This window comes from Dermacentor albipictus, unplaced genomic scaffold, assembly GCF_038994185.2.
Source record: "Dermacentor albipictus isolate Rhodes 1998 colony unplaced genomic scaffold, USDA_Dalb.pri_finalv2 scaffold_186, whole genome shotgun sequence".
NCBI lineage: Eukaryota > Metazoa > Arthropoda > Arachnida > Ixodida > Ixodidae > Dermacentor > Dermacentor albipictus.
In genome coordinates, this window is record NW_027225740.1 from 44,691 (window position 1) to 67,060 (window position 22,370).

Below are 22,370 nucleotides of genomic sequence, written 5' to 3' on the forward strand. Positions count from 1 at the left end.
AAAAAGATAACCGGGTGGTTTATTCTAACTTAAGCACTGGACTTCCAACACATGCTTAATGGTGGTTCTACTACACCATTTACACCATTTAGCTACTATTCAACTTGCCTGAAACCTGGCTACGTGAACTGCGCAAAGGTGCGGTATTTTCACGCTTTCAGGGCAACGCAGCGTTTTCAGCAGGGGTATGAGAAGAAGACTTAAATATAGGAAACAAATAGTGAACGTGCAAGTAATTCAGTTTGAGATGGATCATCTACTAGACTTTTCAAATATCGAGTGATATTTGCAGTAATGCAATGGATTGCCTGAAGTCAATGCATTGCATGCAGCATTTCAAGGGCACTTGGTTTGTCTCTAAACAAGAACACAAAACAAATCTGCGTTTTTACATGCCAATACCACGATCTGATTATCAGGCATGCCTCTCTCAGTAAAAGTCTCGTCCTGGCTGTCAACACCAATCGAAGGAATTACTATATGCAATGCTAACAGGGTACGGTGACAAAATCAGCATTCATAGCAAGCACAAGGCATGCGCTAAGACCCATTGACCACTGGAAGGCACACAGTTTGCATTGCATACATGTATTCTTGCATGTGGTTCAGAACTGTATGGCAATTTTGACTCAGCTGCTTTCATTAGCCCACAAAAGTTTTATTTAACTATTTACAAAGGCTTTCTACCTACTCAAATAAAAGTACTTGCAACATACTGGCATGGTACCAATTGGCTGGTTCTGGGTGTTAAAATTTTCTTAAATGTGTAAGCATCTCTATGCTTGCCAAACGTCCATCACGCAAGATAAAAATGTGGGCCGATCCCAGAGATAGTGCAATACTGGGCCAACCCACGGCGGAGGTGAACAGCCTTCAAGCACTGAACAAAGTGAAAAGTGTACACAATATAGATAGAGCATGCAGCAGCGAGTGGCTTTACCTTTGTTCTGCCTGTCGCTACCACGAGATCGCTCGCAAATCTCTCAGCACACACCGCACCCTGCCCCTTTCGCAGATCGCTTTCAAGATATGGGCCCGCTCTTCAAGGCAAAGCGACGAGAACACGGCGTTCAAGATATGGTCCACGCAAGGCATAGTGGTTTGACGTAGATGGATAAGGCACTAAAGAGCAGTATCAGCTTATAATGATCAGAACGTCATCAGCACACCTGGCGCTGCCGTCTGCAGCAGTCCGTGTTGCTGCGACGCTCCTGTTTATACCGGTCATATTAACTTCCATAACACTTTTTTTTTGTTCAAGTACTCTAAAGAGCCCAGGAGGCATAGGGGTGGGGGATGTTACGATTGGCTAGCGGGGATAGTGACCTTCTGGCTTCGCTGCAATGAATCGCTTCGTGAAGCCAACAACATGCCCCCTTCGAATAGCCCTTCGGAGCCAGTAAGGCTAGACACGTTTGGCGGACAGGATTGTTAGCTGGTTCGCTGTCACCTTCAGGGACCAATTGGAGCAAAAAAACTCCTGGAAATGTTTGTTCTATGGCGTTCTCCCATGTACTCTGGTAAAAGTCACAGTCATGACAGATTCAGCAGCTAACTGCAGAGTCAGCTGAGGAACCAAGACGTGCCAGCTTGAGTCAAACGTGACAACACCTGTCTATGAGGCCCCACTCATTTTAGTGTGTTCAGTAAAACAAAAGTGCAAGAGAGTGTGTGAACCTTCGCCCTCAAAGGCGGGTACTTCGACGACTTTGGACGCTTTGGTTGGATGAAGGTTGGATGGCAGCTTTTCCTGGCCTAGGGATCTAGTTTTTCCTGGCCTAGGGATCTAGTAAGGACAGAGAGTGTTTAAGCAGACATTTTCGGCTGTTCAGTGTGCATCTCAGTCATGCTAGACTGATCAGATGTAATGTTCTCCACTCTTCATGTAGATATTGTAAATAAATCCCCTACTCCTCATTCTTAACGAGAACAAGTTCCTCCCTTCAACAACATCCTTAGCATGAATGAGTCGAACAATGGTATGGGCCAGGTACCCTTTTCATGGCAGACACCAACTCTTACAGGGATTACAATGAAAGGAGCAAAAAATACCAAAAGTACACAACTAAACAAGAAATATGAATTGGAACAACATGAATTAGTGCAAAAAAATGACTTATTACAGGGTATATACAATGTGTGAAAAAAACATAGTGATGACAAGGGTCAAGGTTCCTAAAATACTTATCACAATGAGCTGTTTCACATTACAAAACAATGGAAAAAAATTTAAGTATAGATTACTAAACAGGAAAGCAAAATTGCATATTAAATAAGAACGTCAAGAAATGCAACTGGAACAGAACAGCAAGGTAAGAGGTAGTTCAGATTTCTAGGAACAACTTCAAATTATGTACAAATGAGTCGTGTCAGATAGCGAGGAGGAGAGGTGAGTGGAAAAACGGATTAGTGTGGGCGAAGATGGGTGCGATTTTAAGTTGGTGATCAAGCCGTCAAGACACACGTCACAAGCTAGTCTGATATTTAGAGTAACGTGGGATAACCGGTTGGAGTAAATGAAAGAAGGACAATAGTGTCAGAAGCCTGCGTATATTGAGAGGGGCTAAATTAATTTAATATTTGATTTCCGTAACTCTAGATGTATGCGAGTAGTTTCTTGTGATGAAGCGAGCAACCTTATTTTGCAAAAGACTCGAGTTTGTGCTCGAGGTAGGCCTCGACACAAACTAGAGTCAGCGTCAATTAAGTAATTAATTAAGACACAAACTAGAGTCAGAGTCAATTAAGTAAGCGAGAAATTTTGTCTTGGAGTTAGCCGAGTGCAAATAGTGCCTTATGAAGCCAAGAGATGTGGTTGCTTTAGTAGAGTTTGCCGTTTTTACACTCTGCTAAGCAGCTGAGCGGAGCGGATGTGCGAATGCACATGCGCCCTCCGCTTAGCTGCAAGCGGGCTGGCGGAGTCAGAAACACGGTCCGCTTACAAGCTGCCTGAACAGAAGGTTGCTGCCATTTTTTCCTAGCAAGGTGGTCGATGCACACACCCACTCTGGCTTGTGCATCGAGGCACCTTGCCTGCCTTGCTCTTTACAAGATAGATTTGCACAGATGAAGACTTATGTCTGCTAGAAGGTGCGCATGCTGACCCATTTGAAAACCTCGCAGCGCGGGAGTATGTGATGCACGCTGTGCAGCATGTTAGCATCAGAAAGGATCAGATTGTATGCAAAATGCAAGCTCGCTGGCTATCACGTGGCATTCCCCAAGATGGGGCTTTATTTTCCACTGGATAAAATGGACCGGTAACACATTACAAGTTCGTGTTTAGATGCTTTATGGACAAATAAGCTATATGTATTCGTTTTACTTAAAAAAGTTTTACTTATAGGTGCTTTTATTTTGTTTCATTACCCTGAATTCGGCCAGAAGGCACTGCAAATACGAAAGGAACATCAAGCGGAAAGCCAGAGAAGCCGAGATAATCTCGTGGGTGGCGGCAATGGAAAATAAACCTGCTACGAGTAACTACTGAAGAGGAAATAAGGATATCGGGAAAGAAACAATCTATTATAACTCAAAGGGAAGTTTATTACTTTCTGAAACGAGCTCAGGATGCCTTAGAACACGCACTTATACAGCAAAATATAAGAAGGAAGAAGCATGTGCTTGCTGCGGTAAAGCTAGGGAAACAATAGAGCATGCTTTACTAGAATGTGAAATATCTCCCCAGCAGTAGATTTAGGCACCACTGGCCTATACACCATTAATAAAATATATCCAGAGAGGGAGATTAAGATGGACTGCAATGATTGTAATGGCATCATTGGAATCGGACATATGCTGGCGGGGTGTCCTGCGACTCTCCCCAACCTCGTTGAAGAATGGACACAGTGGGAGAGAAGGATACAAAGCGCATTGTTTCAGGACCAACTAAGGGCAGTCCAGGGGGCCCATGATGTCGCTGAAAGGCTTGGCCTGACAGTGCCAACGTGGGAGCGGCCCGCCTTGGCTTGAGAAGTCAAGCCTCTGGACCTCATTACAATAAAAGTTTTCACACACACACACACCATTGGCCTGCTTGAAGCCCTTGGGTTCAGCAAGAGCAGGGGGAAAGTAAAAATGTATGCAGTAAAGATTGGTAAGCAGCGAATGGAAGATTGGTGGACAAAAAGTAGGGAAACGACAAACAACAGAGGCTTGCAAAGACAAAGTTCAGAAAGTTTGGTTATGGGAAGTCATCGTGGGTTTTTTTTTCTTTGTTAACATAGGTCGAACATTAGGCAATACAAGAGCTTCATGGCGCAACCCACACCTCTTTCCAAAGGGGACACTCGTAGCACCTATCCATCCATCCCTCTGCTCCGCTAGGCTAGACATACAACTAAAACGTGCAATCACCCACCACTCCACCATGTGGCTAAGCGGGGAAACTTGGAGCGGGGAGAACTGTAAAGACACTAAACTAAAACATTCTAGTGAAAATCACATCTACGCAAATGTTCCATGACAGATCGAATGACAAATGAACACCCAGATATTGTGAATACCAAGGCTACGGGCATGTTTTATAATTTTGTAATTACATAACACGGGTTTAGCTGTAGTCCTGAATCTGATAGCTTTTGTAATATTAATGTTGATTTCCGCTTGCTTACTGCCCCACTTACAGAGATTGTCTAGGTAAGATAGAAGGTAGCAGGTATCCTCAGGGTTACTAGATCACGCAATCATCAGCAAATAGTCTATGACCATAAACGCCTACCATTACTAATATCGTTAATGTAATCTAAAAACAAAATAGGCCTGAGCATGGAACCTTGCGGTACTCCAGATTTGACATGATTTAATGGAGACAAATGGTCATTGATGAAAACTGATTGCTACCGGTTAGTTAAAAAGTTGGTAGTCCACCTAGTTATTCTCACATGTATGTTAAGATCTGTCAGTTTATGAATAAGCCACAATTGAGGAACCTTGCCAAAAGCCTTCGCAAAGTCCACAGATATTACATTGATTCGATAAAAAAGATAATCAATCGTGTAAAAGTCCATGCCGATTGATAAAGAAAAAGTTTTGTTCTGTAAGAAACTTCATTAGAGCAGATGAAATGATGAGTTTGCAGTACATGCTGGTAAAGAAATTAGTCTGTAATTTGATGGGTTAGACGAATCACCAGATTTAAATATGAGAATTATGCAAGCTGCTTTCCAATCATTTGGGACGCATCCCGTGTCAATACATTGCTGAAAAAGCTTGGCTAAAATGCGACATATTGCAGGTTTGGATATCTTAAGAAGTTTAGGGCAGATGCCATCACAACCAGGAGCAGAGTTAGCTGGAAGACAATCGATACAGGACTGTACTACTTCAGAAGCGATATTAATGTTGTGCATGCTTGAATGCAAAATAGGGGCCTGAAAGCTTCTAGGTACACCAGTCTCATCTGTGAAAACGGATGAAAAAAACTTGAATTCAATAGCAACACGTGCCGGAGAAAGAATGTTACCATCCTTAGATAACGGTACCGTCAAGTTCGATAATTTGGGTTTCCTAAATTTTTGTGTCATTGCTAAGCATGTCTGAAATGTCATGGTTGAAAAATTTATCTTTGGCTGTTGTTACAGTCCTGCATAAGTGTGCGTGCTCACGATAGGGCCTCCAATCTTCCACAGATGCTCATAGTTTAGCTCTGCAATATAATGGTTTCACATGCGTCACAAACCAAGTGCTTTCTGTGCAGGCTGTTATTTTGAATTTTGGAATATGCTTTGCTTTTAAGTGTGATCAGCCCATCACGAAGTACCCAGTTTGTGGCCGTATCCTTGAAAAGGGGTTGATAATGACATTCGGCTGCGTGGAGATGAGCAAGTGGTACAATGCTTAAGCGTACTTAAGTCCCAGAGGAGTTTCTGCATGAATTTTTCAATTGTTTATGAAGGTTTCTTACCTATTCAAAGGAAAGTGTTTGCAACATACTGATGTGGTACTAATTGGCTGCTGCTGGCTGTTGGCCTTGGTATCTTCCTTTGCTGTTGAGCAGCATTTACTGAGTGCGCAGTAATAATGAGCTGCACCAAATGGCTACACATTACTGCTGTACTACTCCAACTATTCCAAAAGGACCAATTTTTCTGCTCCAAAATGCACCACGACTACTTATTTCCTAGTCCAAATCCTTAACTGGCTAGGCCACCACTGCATGCTGACACACCACCCACTGTGGGTGTGGGCTGTATTAGCCAAGTCTCAGTAAGACAAAAATAACTGTGGCACTGTTCTTTTTGAGCTTTGTTACTTAATGAAAAGGCTTTGAATTCAGGCCACCAGTGCTGCAATAAAGTATTCCTATTCCAGCCGCCCCACTTGTTAAGAGCTGCATGCCACCTGCATTACTGGCTGGGCCAGTCACTTGAAATCGGTGGACTATAAGGTTAGAGTAGAATCAAACAGAAGAATTTTTTTCATATACTGGCTTTGGACGTCCCCAAATTTTTGGGATGGGCCTGCTATAAATTTTACGTATTCATAACATAGGAAGGTTATGACGACATGTAACCCAGGCAGGCAATGCTTTTGGAAACGAACTTTAAACTTTGCCACTCCGACAGTGGTGAATAGAGTGATCTGTTGTCATGTTTAGCAGTACTACTTGCATCTGACCGCTGGATGTATTGTGTCACTGTTCATTATTTGTTACATGTGCTTATACCATGTGCTCCAAAAAGATGTTCCAATCATTGGTGCAATCTACTAATACCAGCTACGTACTTTCGCAATGTCTCTGTAGGCATCTCTTTAAATCTTTTTATGTCTAACACGATACACAAGGACTCCCCTGTAATCACTGACACAGAAATAGTACAGTGTAGTTCTAAAACAAATGTGCTTAACTCATATGGGTGACAACAAATAGTTTAACATTGGTGCTGTCATAGGTCTGGTTTGCGATTACAGCCGACGTCTTGTGGTTGATTAAAGGAGTTCTTTAACAGCAAGGTCCAGCATTACCAGAGCCTGATGGCTTGTAGACCCACCATGTTGTATTAGTGGTTTGGGTGTTGCGCTGCGAAAGTGAGGTTGTGGGATCACATCTCGGTCGTGGAGGCCACATTTCGACGGGGTTCGATGAGGTAAAAATGCAATGCCCGTGTACCGTACGTTGAATGCACGTTAACGAATCCCGCGAGGTGAAAATTAATCCGCAGTTCACCGCTACAGTGTGCCTCATCAGATCTTGGCTTTGGCACGTGAAGTGTCAAAATTTGAATGTTTTATTAACCGCAGGTACGGTGGCTGCCTAGTTCCTGCGTCATTTTAGATTACCTTTATCGTTAATTTCTACCTCCGTTTCCTCTGTTTGGGCTCCCTGGGACTAGGCCATAGTGGCTATGGCTAGACGCACCAATGAAAAAATCTACGAGTCCAGAAGCGTTGCAAATTTCGGTTCCTTAAAGTCAACTTTGCCATCATACACTGCGGTGAAGTATACCACGAATGCAAAGGGGCCACTGTGAGGGGACACAGCACGAATTCCTTCATTATACACATGCATTCCAGTTTTCTGTCACAGTATGAGCACGGAGACAACTAATAATCAGAACTTTATTTCTAAGAAGTCGTTACAATTTGTTGGGGTCCGTCAAGCGAGAAGCTGTTGCAAACAGCTTGAAAGTGCTTGACAGCACAGCAGTCAGTGTAGAAGAAAATAAAGCACGCATATAATTATATATTATATATTGACACGTGTATACATACATTTATCGGGCGACCACGTTTCGCCGCCTAACAAATCTTATCGCACAGCGCGGCACGCGCCTGCATGTATCCGAAGTTTCTGGAAAGTTATCGATGCTTCTATCCGCTGTCTGTTGTCGCTGAACCTTGTGTTATCTGATTTCATCGCGTGTCGCGAATGGTGTAGAACTTTGTGGAAGGCACACGAGCCCCAACAAGTCTGGAACATTCGATGACTACTGTATAAAAGCTGACACGCTGGACTAGCTGATCAGATTTTCGACGATTGCCGACTGTGTTCGCTGCTATCATTGTGCTTTAAGTGTAGGCTGTTTTGTGTGCACAGGTTCGCCCAATAAAAGCTAGTTTTGTCTTTCACAGTACTGCTGCTGTGTTCTTTAACATCACTACCACGTGACAATATAGTGATACACTACATACTATATTAGCTCGTGCTTAACAATGGTAATTGCACAGTTATAAAATAGTAAAGAGGGGTGGACAGTGCAACTGTATGTCCCAACCGAAACTAACATGAACACTGTGTGTACAATATATATATACATATATACACTGTGTTCATGTTATGTCATGTTCATGTGTGTGTGTGTCTGTGTGTGTATATATATATATACATATAGAGAGAGAGAGAGAGAAAGAACAGCGCATTAGTAACTTCCAGTGACAGATATCCATACATTTGTTCCCGCGTGCAGGCATCATGTAATGAATGATTCTAGACCAAAAATTATTTCGCGTTTCCGGATAAAGACATGAACATTAATAATGCCTTGGTTTTCATACTTATTTAGAAGTTAAGGAACATTACAGGTTAGCGATTGCATTAGATAAATTGTTAGCCTTTTTGGCACGAGCCATCTATCCTGGCTGTAGTCCCGACAGTAATTTTACAAGTGAAGAGACTTTGTTAGAGGAAAAAGTATGAATACAGTAAAGGAAGGCCATTCACATCTGGCAGTTTGAAAAGTGGTGATGTTGTGTGGAGGTATGGAATGTTAGAAATAATTCCGACGAGCACGTTTCTGAAGAAAAAGCTTGTGTTAGTGTTCACGGTGGTGCCCCACACACGCATGCAGTAGTTAATGTGAGACGCAAATAGTGCTGGGTAAATTTGTAATTTCAACTGTTCTAGAAAGAAATAATATTTTTAAGGCTGTTGTGGCTGGACCATCCCAATGAAGTGGAAAGGAGCACGTTCGCTTTAGGAATGACATCGCAAGCCTCCAGACCAGAGACAAACAGGCTGGTATCATCCACATATAGAATGGTTGTTGCCTCGGTTTCTGCGAGGGTTCATCGAGCAATAAGGTTCCCAAAGAGCTCCAGCCCCACGGGAAGGTGCGAGGTGAAGTCCGGCAACACTCATGCACGCGGCTGTTCCCCCACTCTCCATTCCCCCCAGCTGCGCTTTGCTTCGCTGCACCGCTCATTCTTGGCTCAGCAGCCGTCCGACATGGAGGTTCCCATTGTTGATCCCGCCAAGTACGAGATTCGTTCCGTAATTCGCTTTTTGCACGCCAAAGTGACTCCACCCGTGGATATTCATCATCAGTTGACAGAGGTGTATGGCGACAAGTGCATGTCCGTTCAACACGTCCGAAAGTGGTTCAGGGAGTTTAGTGCTGGTTGAAAGAAAGTCCACGATGAAGAACAGAGTGGAAGACCGTCAGTTTCGAAGGTGGTTATCAAGATGGCCCAACGCAAAATGCTTCAATCGAGGAGGATCAACATCCGTGAACTTATTGCTCAAATTCCTGGAAGTTCTTACGGTACAGTGGAAAGAGCTTTGACTAAAGTATTGGGGTATCAGAAGTGTTGTGCTCAATGGATACCGCAGCTATTGACATCAGACTACGAGGAGAAACGCCTTGACTGTGCTCGCCAGTTTCTTCAAAATTGTCAAGAAGATAAGGAAGGATTGTTGGACTCCATTTTTATGGGAGACAAAAAGTGGGTGTTTCATTTCACTCCTAATATGAAATAAAAATCCAAAGAGTGGCGTCACCCAGAGTCACCAGTCGCAAAGAAGTTCAAGCTCCTTCTGCTGGCAAAGTCATGGCCACTGTTTTTTGGGATCATAAGGGGGTACTGCTGATCGATTTAATGGAACGTGGGACAACAATGAACTCTGAGAGCTATTGTGCAACACTATGAAAACTCAGGCAAGCTATCCGGAACTGCCGGCGAGAACGACTGGCAGCCAGTGTAACACTGCTTCACGACAACGCTTGACCTGACATCTCCTGTCAAACCCAGGAACTTTTGACAAACTTTGGGTCGACTGTCATGCCCCACCCACCGTACAGTCTGGACCTCGCACCTAGTGATTATCACTTGTTCCCCAAGCTAAAGGAACATTTGAGTGGCCAACGCTTCCGGAGCGATGAAGAAGTCGGAAGAGGTGAAATGCTTCCTCAACGGGTCGGCGGCAGACTTCTATGACACTGGGATACAGAAATTGGAGCACTGTATACAAAAATGCGTAGAAAAAGATGTTGATTATGTAAGTTTCATCTTTCCAATAATGTAAATTTCTATGAGAATAAACAATGTTGTCTTTTTCTAAAACTGATGGGAACCTTATTTCTGGATCAACCCTCGTATGTCTATCATGTCATTAACGTAAATGTCGAAGGGGACCTAAAATGCTGCCCTGTGGGACACCGAACAATATTGCCCTGTCGGAGGAAATACTATTTCCAATGACAATGTATTGCCTGCAATCAAGCAGATACGAACAAAACAAAATGTGTCATTCCGTGTACACCGTTGGCAGTCAACTCTGTTAATAGAATCTTGTGTTGCATTGTCAAAAGCCTTGCTGTAGTCAATAAATATCCGGAATACTAGGTTTCATTTTTCTAGCTTCTTGATTAACGCCTGCTGAACAAGCAGTGCAGTTTCGGTAGAGCAGGTCATCAAAGCTGTTTCTCCATCGCCAGGGTTCGTGTCATGCTCTCCAACCATGATTCCTCGCTCCTTTGTGCCCTCCAGAGGGGCATGGTCATGGACCCCCAAACAAGGGGCTTAAATCACCACAGCAATTAAACTGCAATTTTTCGCTTTTAATATGCTTCAATGCAATACACTGCATAAGCTTCCTTGCTTAACTCAACTGTAATGCGGCAGAAGTGACTTTAGGAACACTTTCTAGACATACCAAACATTATGTGCATTCTGGTCGGAACTACACCTGACTTAACATTCCGACACGTCGACATATGGATGGCCCTTGTGCAGTTTAAGAGCACGAATACGCATGCTGGTTGTGGCTTGAGGAAATGTGATTGCTTAAACAAGTTTCAATGCCAATGCCCTAGACTGAGCTTCACCACAATGCAGTTGTGTTATGCACTGGAGCTTCCGTTATGTATTGCGGTCCATCACTGCAGCAACGTCAGAACCAGCTTTGAATGGGTGTCAGGTGAGTTATTAGATGTCTCGGTGCTCATACTGTGACAGATGACGGCACATGTGCGCATGTATAGTCGGGAACATGTGCAAGGCTGTGTTGCAGTCTCGTATACGGAGCTTGCAAGATGGGCGAAGCAAGGGCCCAAATCACCACAACCCTGCCGGAAATAGCTCTAAATCCCTGCCTGTACACTTCTTAGGGTCTCGGTGCTTTTACCGTAACCGGAGATTGCACATATAATAGTATATTTTCAAAACTGAGCTCATTGGAACATCTTCCTGTTCATGCTACGCACACAAAAATGAGGAAAAAGGGAGAAATTATGCAGATCCCACACCCTGTGGGAATTGATGTAAGTGAAGCTTTCCATGCTGGATGCTCTGATTGATGATAATTAGCAGTGTTGACGGCTAAAGCTTAATTTCTTCAACATTTAGGCTAACATGAGATTGGTGAATTGATGTTAAACGTTACCTTGTGGGCACCACTGCTGTTTGCCTGCGTAATAGGCAGAACACACAGGGAGAGGGGTGTTTGCATGAGGCATTTTAGTGGGCCATATCTTATAACCCCTGAGAGGGTTGAGTGTTGTCATTTCCTCATATGGCACATCGCGTTATGGCAGAAGTATTAAACTTGAATTGGATTATGGGGCTGTACGTGCCAAAACGACACTCAGATTATGAAGCACGGCATAGTGGCAGACTCCAGATTAATTTTGACACCGTGATGTTCTTCAATGTGTCCCAAAATCTAAGTGCACATGGGTTTTCTATTTCGCCCCCGTCGAAATGTGGCTCCCACGATTGGGATCAAATCCATGACCTCTCGCAATGCCATAGCAGCAAAGCTAATGCGGCAGGCACAGAAGTGTTGATTTGACGGTCAACCACTTCTGTAGTGTTTCCTGGACGCTGCGGTGCATTTTAATTAATGCGGCTCTGCTTCTGCACGCCCTGTGCGAGTTGCCCGCTTGACATATTTGCATGGTGTTTATTTTTTCAGAAATAGCAGCAAACAAGTTATACTTATGTGCCTTGAACATAAGCACCCCACAACTGCTGTTGTATGTTAGTGGAGTTTCCTTGCCTTCTCATGTCACTTCCCCCATCTTATACGGGAAATGCCTCTTCTCCTCCCTCTTCTCTCTACAGTTCTATCTGTGTCCCCTCTCGCCTCGCACGTAAGCGCCGCAGTTTCTTCTGTGCTTCCGAAAGGAGTCACGGATAATTGCAGCTGTCAGGTGGCTAATGTGACAACGGCCAGGGAGCTCCAGAGGGCATTGTGCACATTCGATGCAGTGGGGTGAAAACAAGCTTCTCCCATCTCCTTTCCTCTCTTACTTGTGCCTGTCATGTATATACACACTCTGAACCCCCCCCCCCCCCCCTCCCGACGTGGCATGTGTGATATTAGCAGCTGGAGTGGGAAAGTCAAAGGAAGAGACACATGCGTAAAGGATTCTATGCTTACCCAATGAGTAAACCCGTCCGTCATGTAAGATGATTGCTTTCAAGATAAGGCCGGCATGAGCGAGCGAATTGTAAGATCGGGCCTGCGCAGCCGCGCCATAAGCAGCGGCCGCTGATGTACAGTTGATAATGGTTTGCATCGAGAGGAGGCAGCATCATTGACCACATCTACGTATGACGTCTACCTAACGTGACACTGTTCAATTACGTCACGTAGAACAGCATGCATTGGCCAGTGCTCATCTTCCATGAAGCAGCAACATCATCCAAACGCACCATGATATAAAAGGAGTGAACAGTGCTACTACTGGCCTCTGCTTCATACTCATGCTGGTCTTGGTTTAACATTTTGGTGTTGCATCTGCGCTTCTCCATTTCATGATTTTTTCGTGGCATTTCTCGCAATTATATGAAACGCAGCAGCATATGATGACAAAACAGTAGGTGATCAGTAGCAAATGCTTATGCATCATTTAGATAACTCCGACAGGATACTCTGCATGTAATTTTATCTTTTTCCACTTTCAGTATGCTTCAGCGCTATGGTATGCTTGACCGCGTAACCTTGCTATGTCCAGTGTTTGTGACCCTTTCCCACTGTTGGTATACTTCATCACAATGCTAAGTGCATAGTTGAATGTGTAACACCACTGTATTGGGATGAAGCTAACTTATGGGTCTGACATTAGACAGCTTTAATTTAGCGTACGCAGCTGTAGCGTATGCCATAGTATATATAGCGTATGCTAATCAGCACACATTTTTTTAGTTTTAGTTGGCCTGTGAGATGTTCAGATCTCAGAGGCCATGTGCCGTCATTGCGGCTATCTCCCGACTGTAGCTATAGGTGGTGCTAACATGTCGGATGTTTCTTTCGTTAGGCTTCGACTCACTCGAAACGAGAAGCGATCTCGAAAACACTACAAGGTTATCCATAATACTCTGTCATCGTAGCAGCCTGAGACTAAGCGAAAGCCATTTACACAGTCAGTTGCTAAGAACGAAGTCCATATACAAAAGCAACGCCAAATTCAATTCGAAGCTGGCAGCCGGGGCCGCCGCCATGTTTCACGCAAATTCCGCAAACCACACAAAGACGCTAATGCTAAATCTGAGAAATAGTGTGTGTACGCTATATGCAATGGGTCGTTTAGCGTTCTGCGCATGCGCAGTGATGTACGCTAAACTAAAACTGTCTATTATGCAGCACATTTTAGATGCTTGCTGGTTTTAAAGTCCGAAAGCTGAGATACAACAGCGTCACACACTATCACGTGAGGAAAACGAACCGCTGCATGCAGCAAGTAGCGTCAGCATAAGCACTAGATTACAATCGAACAGCTCTACAATGAAGACCACAATTAATTTGCCTGTGAAACAAAGAAACTTATGCGTCCCTGGCGGCTGATTTATGTTTATAAAACGAATGCCGCAGCAGTGCCGCCACTGCCCCGCGAAGATGTCACCAGGGTAAGCTGTGCCCTAGCGCTAACAGCAGTGTATTTGAAGAGCGTGCTGATATTACTAGTTCCGTTGCTCTGCCCCAGGATTCACTCACCTCATATGCTACTTGTAACGGACCAACGGCTGATGAATGCATGGATAGGCCGCGAATGTCAACGAAGGCGACCAAAAATTTTGTAGCAAGGGAGGCTTAGGGGCACTAGACAATCGGGGGCTTAGCTTTGCATGGTTCCTGCATTTGCTTGGAGAGCAAGCTGGGAACCTCAATGGAGCACAGCGTGGCTACAGTAGAACATGCTGTCAAGGATATTTTGCAGAGAAAGATTAGCGGTCTATTTCATTAAGTCTCTCTTGAATTCTTGTTAAAGATTTTCTTTTGTTGAAAGTGCTTAGCTATTGTGAGCAGTGAGCTGCGCAACCTTTAAAACAAAGTGACCTGCATAGCGAAGGATTTTGAAGGTGCGAGCACTTTGTTAAAAAGGCTTTGACAACATAGATACATTCAGAGCAGCGCTTTCTGCCCTTTAGCCCATGCAGAATTTGTAGGTCCTATTTGCGCCACCAGGATCTGCCAATGTACTGCAGTGAAGCCTTTAATATGTGTCCCAATGTCCAATGCTGCGGAGTTCAATATATCCATTTACTGTCTGAGCAAGTTTGATGTATGAAGTTTCATATACATGTAGTTCTCTTGGTGATTCACCACCTGTTATTTAAGCAATAATTCTATTTATAATTGTTTCATACAACAAGGTTCAATTGTAATGAATTATTGCTATATGACATTCTTCCCATTATTATAACTAGTACTCTCAAGCTTCGAACCTCCCAGCTTCCTCATACAGTTGGCCAATGTGACAGTACACCTGACACAACAAGCCATGTCGTACACTTACTCTGTGCATATTCACAGCCCATGCAAGCTTGTGCTGAAAGCTTGTTGCTGCTTGCAGAGGTAAACATTTCACTTGACTGTTGTAATGATCTCGCTGACTATGTGACAGAATAAACAGTTACTCCACAATAAAACATAGTATGAGGCCATTTTGTAAACACGAGTTTGAAGTAAAACTGTGCCATGCATCGTCGAAAAAGGAAAACAACATTACAGGGATGAGCATAGTTATCGTGGGCTTGTCTCTATAGCTTTTATGTCTTGCTTTGTCCACATTATGCTGCACAGTTTTAGTTGAAGCGGTTATTGGCTGGCAGACATCTTCCCATCATGTTACTACGAGTTTTGATGAAAGCAGTCTTAGCTAGCCTCTCTAGCCCTGGTTCTCTGGCTTAGGTGCTGGTGCCTCCAGTAGTTCAGATTTGAATGGGTGCAAATTAATTTTCCCTCTCAGTGAAATCAGGGGAGGCGCTGCGATCGCTGAGGAGTGTAGACGTGCTCGCGTCGGCTCTGTGTTCGTGAAATGATTTTGCAGCATTTTCTTGCGAATTGTGGCCTAATTTTTACACCAGTCGATCCGTGAAGATACCAGGACTCCGTAGACGCCTCATTTTCAGGTGGAACACTCGATTTCCCTGTGCTACGGACATTTTCCTGTGCTGCGAACATTTTTGTGAATCGCCCACGCCGCCGCCGCACGTGCACGCCGGGCGCACCGGATGCGCGGCGCGCACTCGAGCGAGTTCCGTATCGCCGATCAAGTTTCTCTGCCCTAGCAACGAGCATGGAGCTCGAAGTGGCCGCCGAGACGGGCTGGCGAACAACTCGCCTTCGCCAACCGGCGAAGCTGAGGGACAACTCTTCACCCCAAAATGACTCTACCCAAACCTCAAGCACTCGTTCTCGTTCCAAGACCAGGCCACCAGTCAAGGCACAAGTTCTAAAGGCTGGACGCATGCCTCCGCTACCTTCCAACCAAATCAAAATTATCATTCGCCCCAAGGGAGCCCTCAACATTGCCAAAATTGGTAGTCCTACCGTGACTACAGCCGTTCTCCAAGCCGCACAGCTCAGCCCAACAGATATTCAGCAAGACATGGTGTGCCCCAACACCCAACAAAACATTGTCGTTGTAAGTACGCCAAGTCTGCAGAACGCCGACCGGTATCTCTGCATAAAATCAATTCAAGTCAATGGGGTCACGCACGATGTTAACGCGTATGAGACGGCCGCCGAGGACACCACGAAGGGAGTCATCTGCGGAATCCCCCTCTCCGATACCCCACAGCAAGTCAACGCCAATATCATCAATACCCACAACCCCCTCGCACTAGCCGCAAAATGCATTGGAACAACAACCACCGTTGTTATCGCCTTCAGTGGCCCCGACGTGCCATATCTGGTCTGTTACGGAGCTACCTTAATCCCATGCTCGTTATTCCACAAGCAAATAGAAATTTGCTACCAATGCGGCTGCCTCGGACATCGCATGGATGTCTGCCCTTTTCCCAATAACAAGATCTGCAGAGGTTGTGGAGTCCGCAACCCACCTCCCGATCACACGTGTAACCCCAAATGGTCACTGTGCGGCGGCCCTCATCTTACAGCGGACAAATCGTGTACGGCTCGCTGCAAGACACCATACGTTATTCGAAAGCGCGTTGGGGAACGCCGAGCTGCAATGCAAGCCACCCTTCAAGAAAGCGACTTCCCGCCCTTGAACTCCAAGCCCCGCTCCAGATCTCGGACTCCATCACGCTCGAGGCAACATTGTTCCCGGACCCCTTCACGTTCGAGACAGCGCCGTTCCCGATCCAGATCTACCTATACCCCACCCGCCAAGTCTCCTACTAACAAGGTGAGCTTTGCAGAAGCCCTTAAGGGCACCTCGCGAGAGGGTCGCAACACACCTTCTCCACAGTCCACGAGCACCAATGATAACGCAGAAATAGCTCACCTCAAAAAAGAAAATGCCATTATGTGCGACCTAATTCACCAGCTCTCGCAAGAGGTTCGCGATCTTAAACAATCCAAGACACCTGCTCCTACACCACCCACCAAAGCGTCCCACTCCTCTAGCCACGACGCTCTACTGACACCAGCCCCCAAAAAGCGGGCCCTCCAAGAGGGAGCCACAGGCCAAGTGCGCTCAGAGGTTAAGGACATGCTAGTCTCACTTCAAAGCACGATGACTGCACTCCAGAACGCAGTCAAATCCATGCAACACGCCGTTCTCGCACTGGCACAGCGCGTCACAAACATTGAAACCCACGTACAAACTCTCCCCGTGCCCGCTCATCCTACCCTCCAAACCCCCCGCACTGCCCCTGACGGCATCCCCCAATCCCCATCATGGCCCACACTAACAGAGATACACTTATCTGGCAGTGGAACTGCCGAGGCTATCTCCGCAAACAGCCAGTCATCCGTCAACACCTTCGTACCCTCACCCGGCAACCGGACGTCATCATGATTCAGGAAACCCATATCGATTCGGTCACCCTCCCAGGTTACCAACCTTTCATCCCGATACATGCTTCTCGCCGCCTCTGCACTTTCGTCCACAAGAGAATCACCGCCATCGAACACAATCTCCATGACCGAAACATCGAACACCTTCCCGTTGAACTTATCCCCACCAGGAGATGTAAGGAAAGTATTTTTCTCCTTAACGTGTACAGCTATCCCTCTGCCAAAGTTCGAGGCCGTTTTCTCACCCTCTTCCAGAAGGCCCTTAACGTAGCTGGCACCAACCCCCTCGTTATTGGTGGAGACTTCAATCTCCCCCACACGGTATGGGGATATGGCTACTCGACGACGGCGGCTCAAAACCTTTGGAAAGACTCCCAAGACCTCGGCCTCACTTTCATTACAGACCCCACGTTCCCCACACGCCTCGGTAGCTCCACTTCCCGTGACACGACCCTTGACCTGACATTTACCAAGAATGTCACCAACGCTCAATGGAGCAACACACAACATGATCTCAGTAGTGGCCATTCCATCATTGCCATACTTATCCCTCGGATAGCTGCAGTTACTGCCAAACCCCGTGAGTTCACTTGGGTTGACTGGGATGCATTTCGCAAGCATCGATCCGCTGACCAGCACGCGGAACGCATAGAGGACATTGATGCATGGACCCGAAATCTCCACTCCGATACCAATGTAGCCACGCGCACCGTTACAACCGATGCCCCCGTCGAGCGCATGGACAGTAGATTGGCCAATCTCCTCGCGGCTAAAACATCCATCCTATCCCGCTGGAAAGGGCAACGTCTCAACAGGCGCCTCCGCGCTAAAATAGCCCTCCTCAATAAGGAAATCGAAGCCCATTGCCTCACTCTGAGCCGTCAGCAGTGGACTGAACTGTGCAATACTGCTGACGGACAGATCCATTGTCCCTCTTCTTGGAAGCTTCTCAAACACCTCCTCGATAGCCAAGCCACCCGCTCTTCCCAACAAGATCGCCTCACTAAACTTCTCTATACAGAAAGGAAGAAACGGCCGCGCCCAAGTCTTAGACTACCTCACCAACAAGTATCTCCCCGTGGGCCCAGTGCAATCTCACGGCTCCTACACCGGGGCCCCCAACCCCCCACTGGACGAAGACTTTAGTGTCGCTGAGATCCAAGCCACCCTGCATAAATTAAACAGCCGTTCTGCCCCTGGGCCCGATGGGGTCACTAACAAAGCCCTCCGTAATCTGGATGATGCCTCCATCACCCACCTGACAAATTATATCAATGACTGCTGGCGTAATGGTGCCATTCCGCCGGCCTGGAAAACAGCAAAGGTCATCCTTATTCCCAAACCTGGCAAACCTTCTAGCCTCGATCATCTTCGTCCCATCTCACTAACCTCATGCGTGGGAAAGGTTATGGAGCATGCCTTCCTCACGCAAATCAACACCCATCTGGAAGACACTGCAGCGTATCCTCACTCTGTCATTGGCTTCTGGGCCCACCTGTCGACCCAAGACGCCATGCTACAACTTAAGTACCATATACTAGAAGATAGAACACGTAGTACTAAAGCTATACTCGGCCTCGACCTCGAAAAAGCATTTGACAGCATAGCCCATTTCACCATTCTTGACCGCATCTCACGCCTTAATATCGGTGCGCGCGCTTATAATTACGTCAGAGACTTTCTCTCTAATCGCACAGCCTTCCTTTCGGTGGGGGATCTCCGCTCCGACGCCCAGACTTTGGGCAGCGCGGAAACCCCCCAGGGCTCCGTTATCTCCCCAATGCTTTTTAATCTTGTCATGATCGATCTTGCCAAGGAGTTGCAGCAAGTGGACGGTGTCACCCACACCATATACGCTGACGATATAACCATCTGGGCCCACAAAGGCAGTGACGGCGAAATAGAAACGGCGCTACAATCCGCCATTGAAACAGTCGAGACCTATATCCAAGGCATGGGGCTTCGCTGCTCCCCTGCAAAGTCCGAACTCCTTCTCTACAGGCCTACTCTCCGTGGCCGCCGTCCAAAATACTCCACCGCTAAACGCCATTACGAAGACATTGCGCTTCATCTCACGGATGGCAGCCCCATACCCCTCGTCACCAATATCCGTGTGCTCGGCTTGTTCATAGAGGCGAACGGAGCGAATGGCATGGCCCTCGCCAAAATCAAGAGAAATACAGCCAACACCATGAGACTTTTGAAGCGGGTCTCCAACCGCCGTGGGGGTATGAAAGAGGAGAATCTGCTCCGGTTAATCCAGTCGTTCGTAATTTGCCACATCACCTACGTTGCTGCGTATCTAAACTGGTACAAGGCTGAACAAACCAAGCTCAACATCCTCCTACGCGGTGTCTATAAACAAGCCCTCGGCCTCCCCGTTTGCACCAGCACTGACCTCCTCCTTCAACTAGGCGTCCATAACACACTGGACGAGCTCATCGAGGCCCAACGTCGCTCTCAGCTGGAGAGACTCACTCTCACAGCCACGGGTCGCCATATCCTCACCTCGCACGGCATCACCTACCACCATCAACACGGCCATAAGCACTAGATCCCCTCCACCATACGAGCTTGGATTCACGCCGATCCTATCCCCAGAAACATGCACCCCAAATACAACCACGCACGTCGCACAGCACGTGCCACGGTTCTCACCAAATCGCTTACTCGCCACGACGGTGTGAGTTTCGTCAACGCTGCCGAATATCCCCACGGTACCCGCTTTGCAGCCGTCACCACGCGTGAAGGGTCTCTCCAACATGCTATCAGCCTAGTAACCCCACACGCTGAGGAAGCTGAAGAAGTGGCCATCGCGCTAGCCACCCTAGACCCAACATGTCATACCATTGTCTCTGACTCCCGCTCCGTCGTTATCAACTATATCAACGGCCGTATTTCACACCAAGCCTTGCGCATCTTGCAACAAGAGCCCCGCTCAACCGACCATCAGGTTACACTCGTCTGGTTCCCGGCTCATGCAGGCACCGTCCACCCGCACCTCCCCAACCTCAACGAGGTTACCCACTCCCTAGCGCGAGGCCTAGTTGACTGCGCGGGAGAAGGGGAGGCTGTCCCCACCGGTAGGGATCGCCCGACACGCTACAATGATATTGTGAAGTCCTTCTACTTAGAGCGTAGAACCTTCCCCGGCCCACACAACAAACTATCCCGAGCGCAGGCTACAACTTTCCGCCTGCTACAAACCAATACTTACCCCTCATTACAACTTTATAACAAGATTTACCCAGACATTTACCCCAATCCCACGTGCCATATCTGCAAGACACAGCCAGCCACACTTCCACACATGCTTTGGGACTGTAGGCACCAATAACCTGACACTAACCCCACGACCCTCTCGTCGAGATGGCACGCTGCCCTGCGTAGCCCCAACCTTGACGACCAACTCTGGGCGACCCAGCAGGCCTGCGAGGCGGCGAAGAGGCAACACCTCGACGTCCCCATGTGGGAGGCCTAGGCCCAGTCACCATCTCTTGCTGGTTTCAATAAAGTTTATTCAGTCAGTCAGTCAGTGAAATAATACCAACTTTCCCTGGTTACCGGGCTTCTACAATTCCTCCTGAGATGGACTTGTTCAACAGCTCTACCGAGTACTTTAAGTAGGCAGTGTATTCTATGTCGTAGGGCAAACAGAAAATTAGCATAAGCACTCTTGCTTTCAGGCTGCCATAGACTTCGAGTTAAAAGTGCAGTCCAGATCAACATGCCCGACCTTGATCCCTCCAGCCTATGTGCCAGCCTTCCCTATGAGCCAATACTTGTGCAGGTGAACATACCTTCTTTGTTCCATGCAAAACATTTTGTTAACTGTTTCCAGGAAAAAGTACTTCAAGCATAAATGGCTAACACATGCTCTTCATACCAGATTGCCATGGATAATGGAGACGATAGGAAAGTACAGGCCAGCGTCGCTGTCCCAGATCCATCCGGCAGCTTCTCTGTCTCTGTGTCCTAACTGCTGGTCTTCAATGGGAGTTGATACTGTCTCCTTCTATAGGGGCATTTTCTGACACGCTCTTCTGTGGGAGAATGCCCCATTCATAAAAAGAAACAACAAAGATTGGACACGAAATGGTGCAGCTCAAAAAAAAATTACTTGTTGGGTTCGCCACCGGGCCATATGCGTCGGTGCTCGTGACTCGACAAAAAGCAGCCGCAGCGGCACGCGCAAGCTCAGGCTTCACATAGTTTTGCGCCCATCGCAAGAGAGGCACCTCACGGCTACATTCGGATATTGCCAGCGCACAATGAGGAAGTGCAGAAACATGCACGCTTGCAATCTCGGAGGGATGCGCATGCGTGCAAACTCGATACCATGGGTGCACAGCTAGAAGGGGAGAAGGGTCGTTTTGCCACACGCTCGCACACCCTGTAATATTTTGGAAGCAAGTGTACATACTAGACATATTGTCTGTAGTGCTTATTTTTGAAATGTGATATTTTGGGACATATAATACATATAATATGCATCTTGGCTTTGTTGCACATTAAGAATTTATTTTATAAGTACTATATAATTATCTGAAAAGATGAATGTTTCTTTAGATTTCACACATTTCTTTTGCTACATTGTAAATGTATATCCTGATAGATTAATGTTTCGTATGTTATATGTTTGCCGATAGGAGACTTACTGCTGCCATGCGAGGGCCTTCAGGCACATTAAAGCTGTATGTTGCAGCTTTTCGCCTGGAGGACAGCCAACAAAGTTTGTTGGAAATAAAACCATTTCTGGTACGACAAGTCGAAAATTCTATTTGAAGTCGCTGCCTCTAGACCCTTCATGCCAACCGCCATTTTGGCAAGGCTGTGTGATGTCTGGGAATAAGGCTGCTTCGATGGATTTCAAGACCAGATAGCAGCCTTCCTTCACACACTCTGGCACCAAAAAGGGCAGCACAGATGTCAGTGTTAC

General features: G+C 46.4%; 1 protein-coding gene and 1 long non-coding RNA gene across 12 annotated transcripts in view; one reads left to right on the forward strand and one right to left on the reverse strand.

Annotated features, from left to right (window-relative positions):
• LOC139046739 (uncharacterized) overlaps positions 1 to 8,072 on the forward strand; it is a 49,391-nt gene extending 41,319 nt beyond the window's left edge. For all 10 annotated transcript variants that reach the window (XR_011510753.1, XR_011510754.1, XR_011510750.1 and 7 more), the window contains one exon: positions 1,016 to 8,072. The gene's annotated coding sequence lies outside the window, so the exon portion shown is untranslated. The remainder of the gene's footprint in view (positions 1 to 1,015) is intronic.
• Positions 1 to 22,370, reverse strand: part of LOC139053753 (uncharacterized) — a 33,365-nt gene that overhangs the window by 6,104 nt on the left and 4,891 nt on the right. The gene's annotated exons all lie outside the window — the stretch shown is intronic.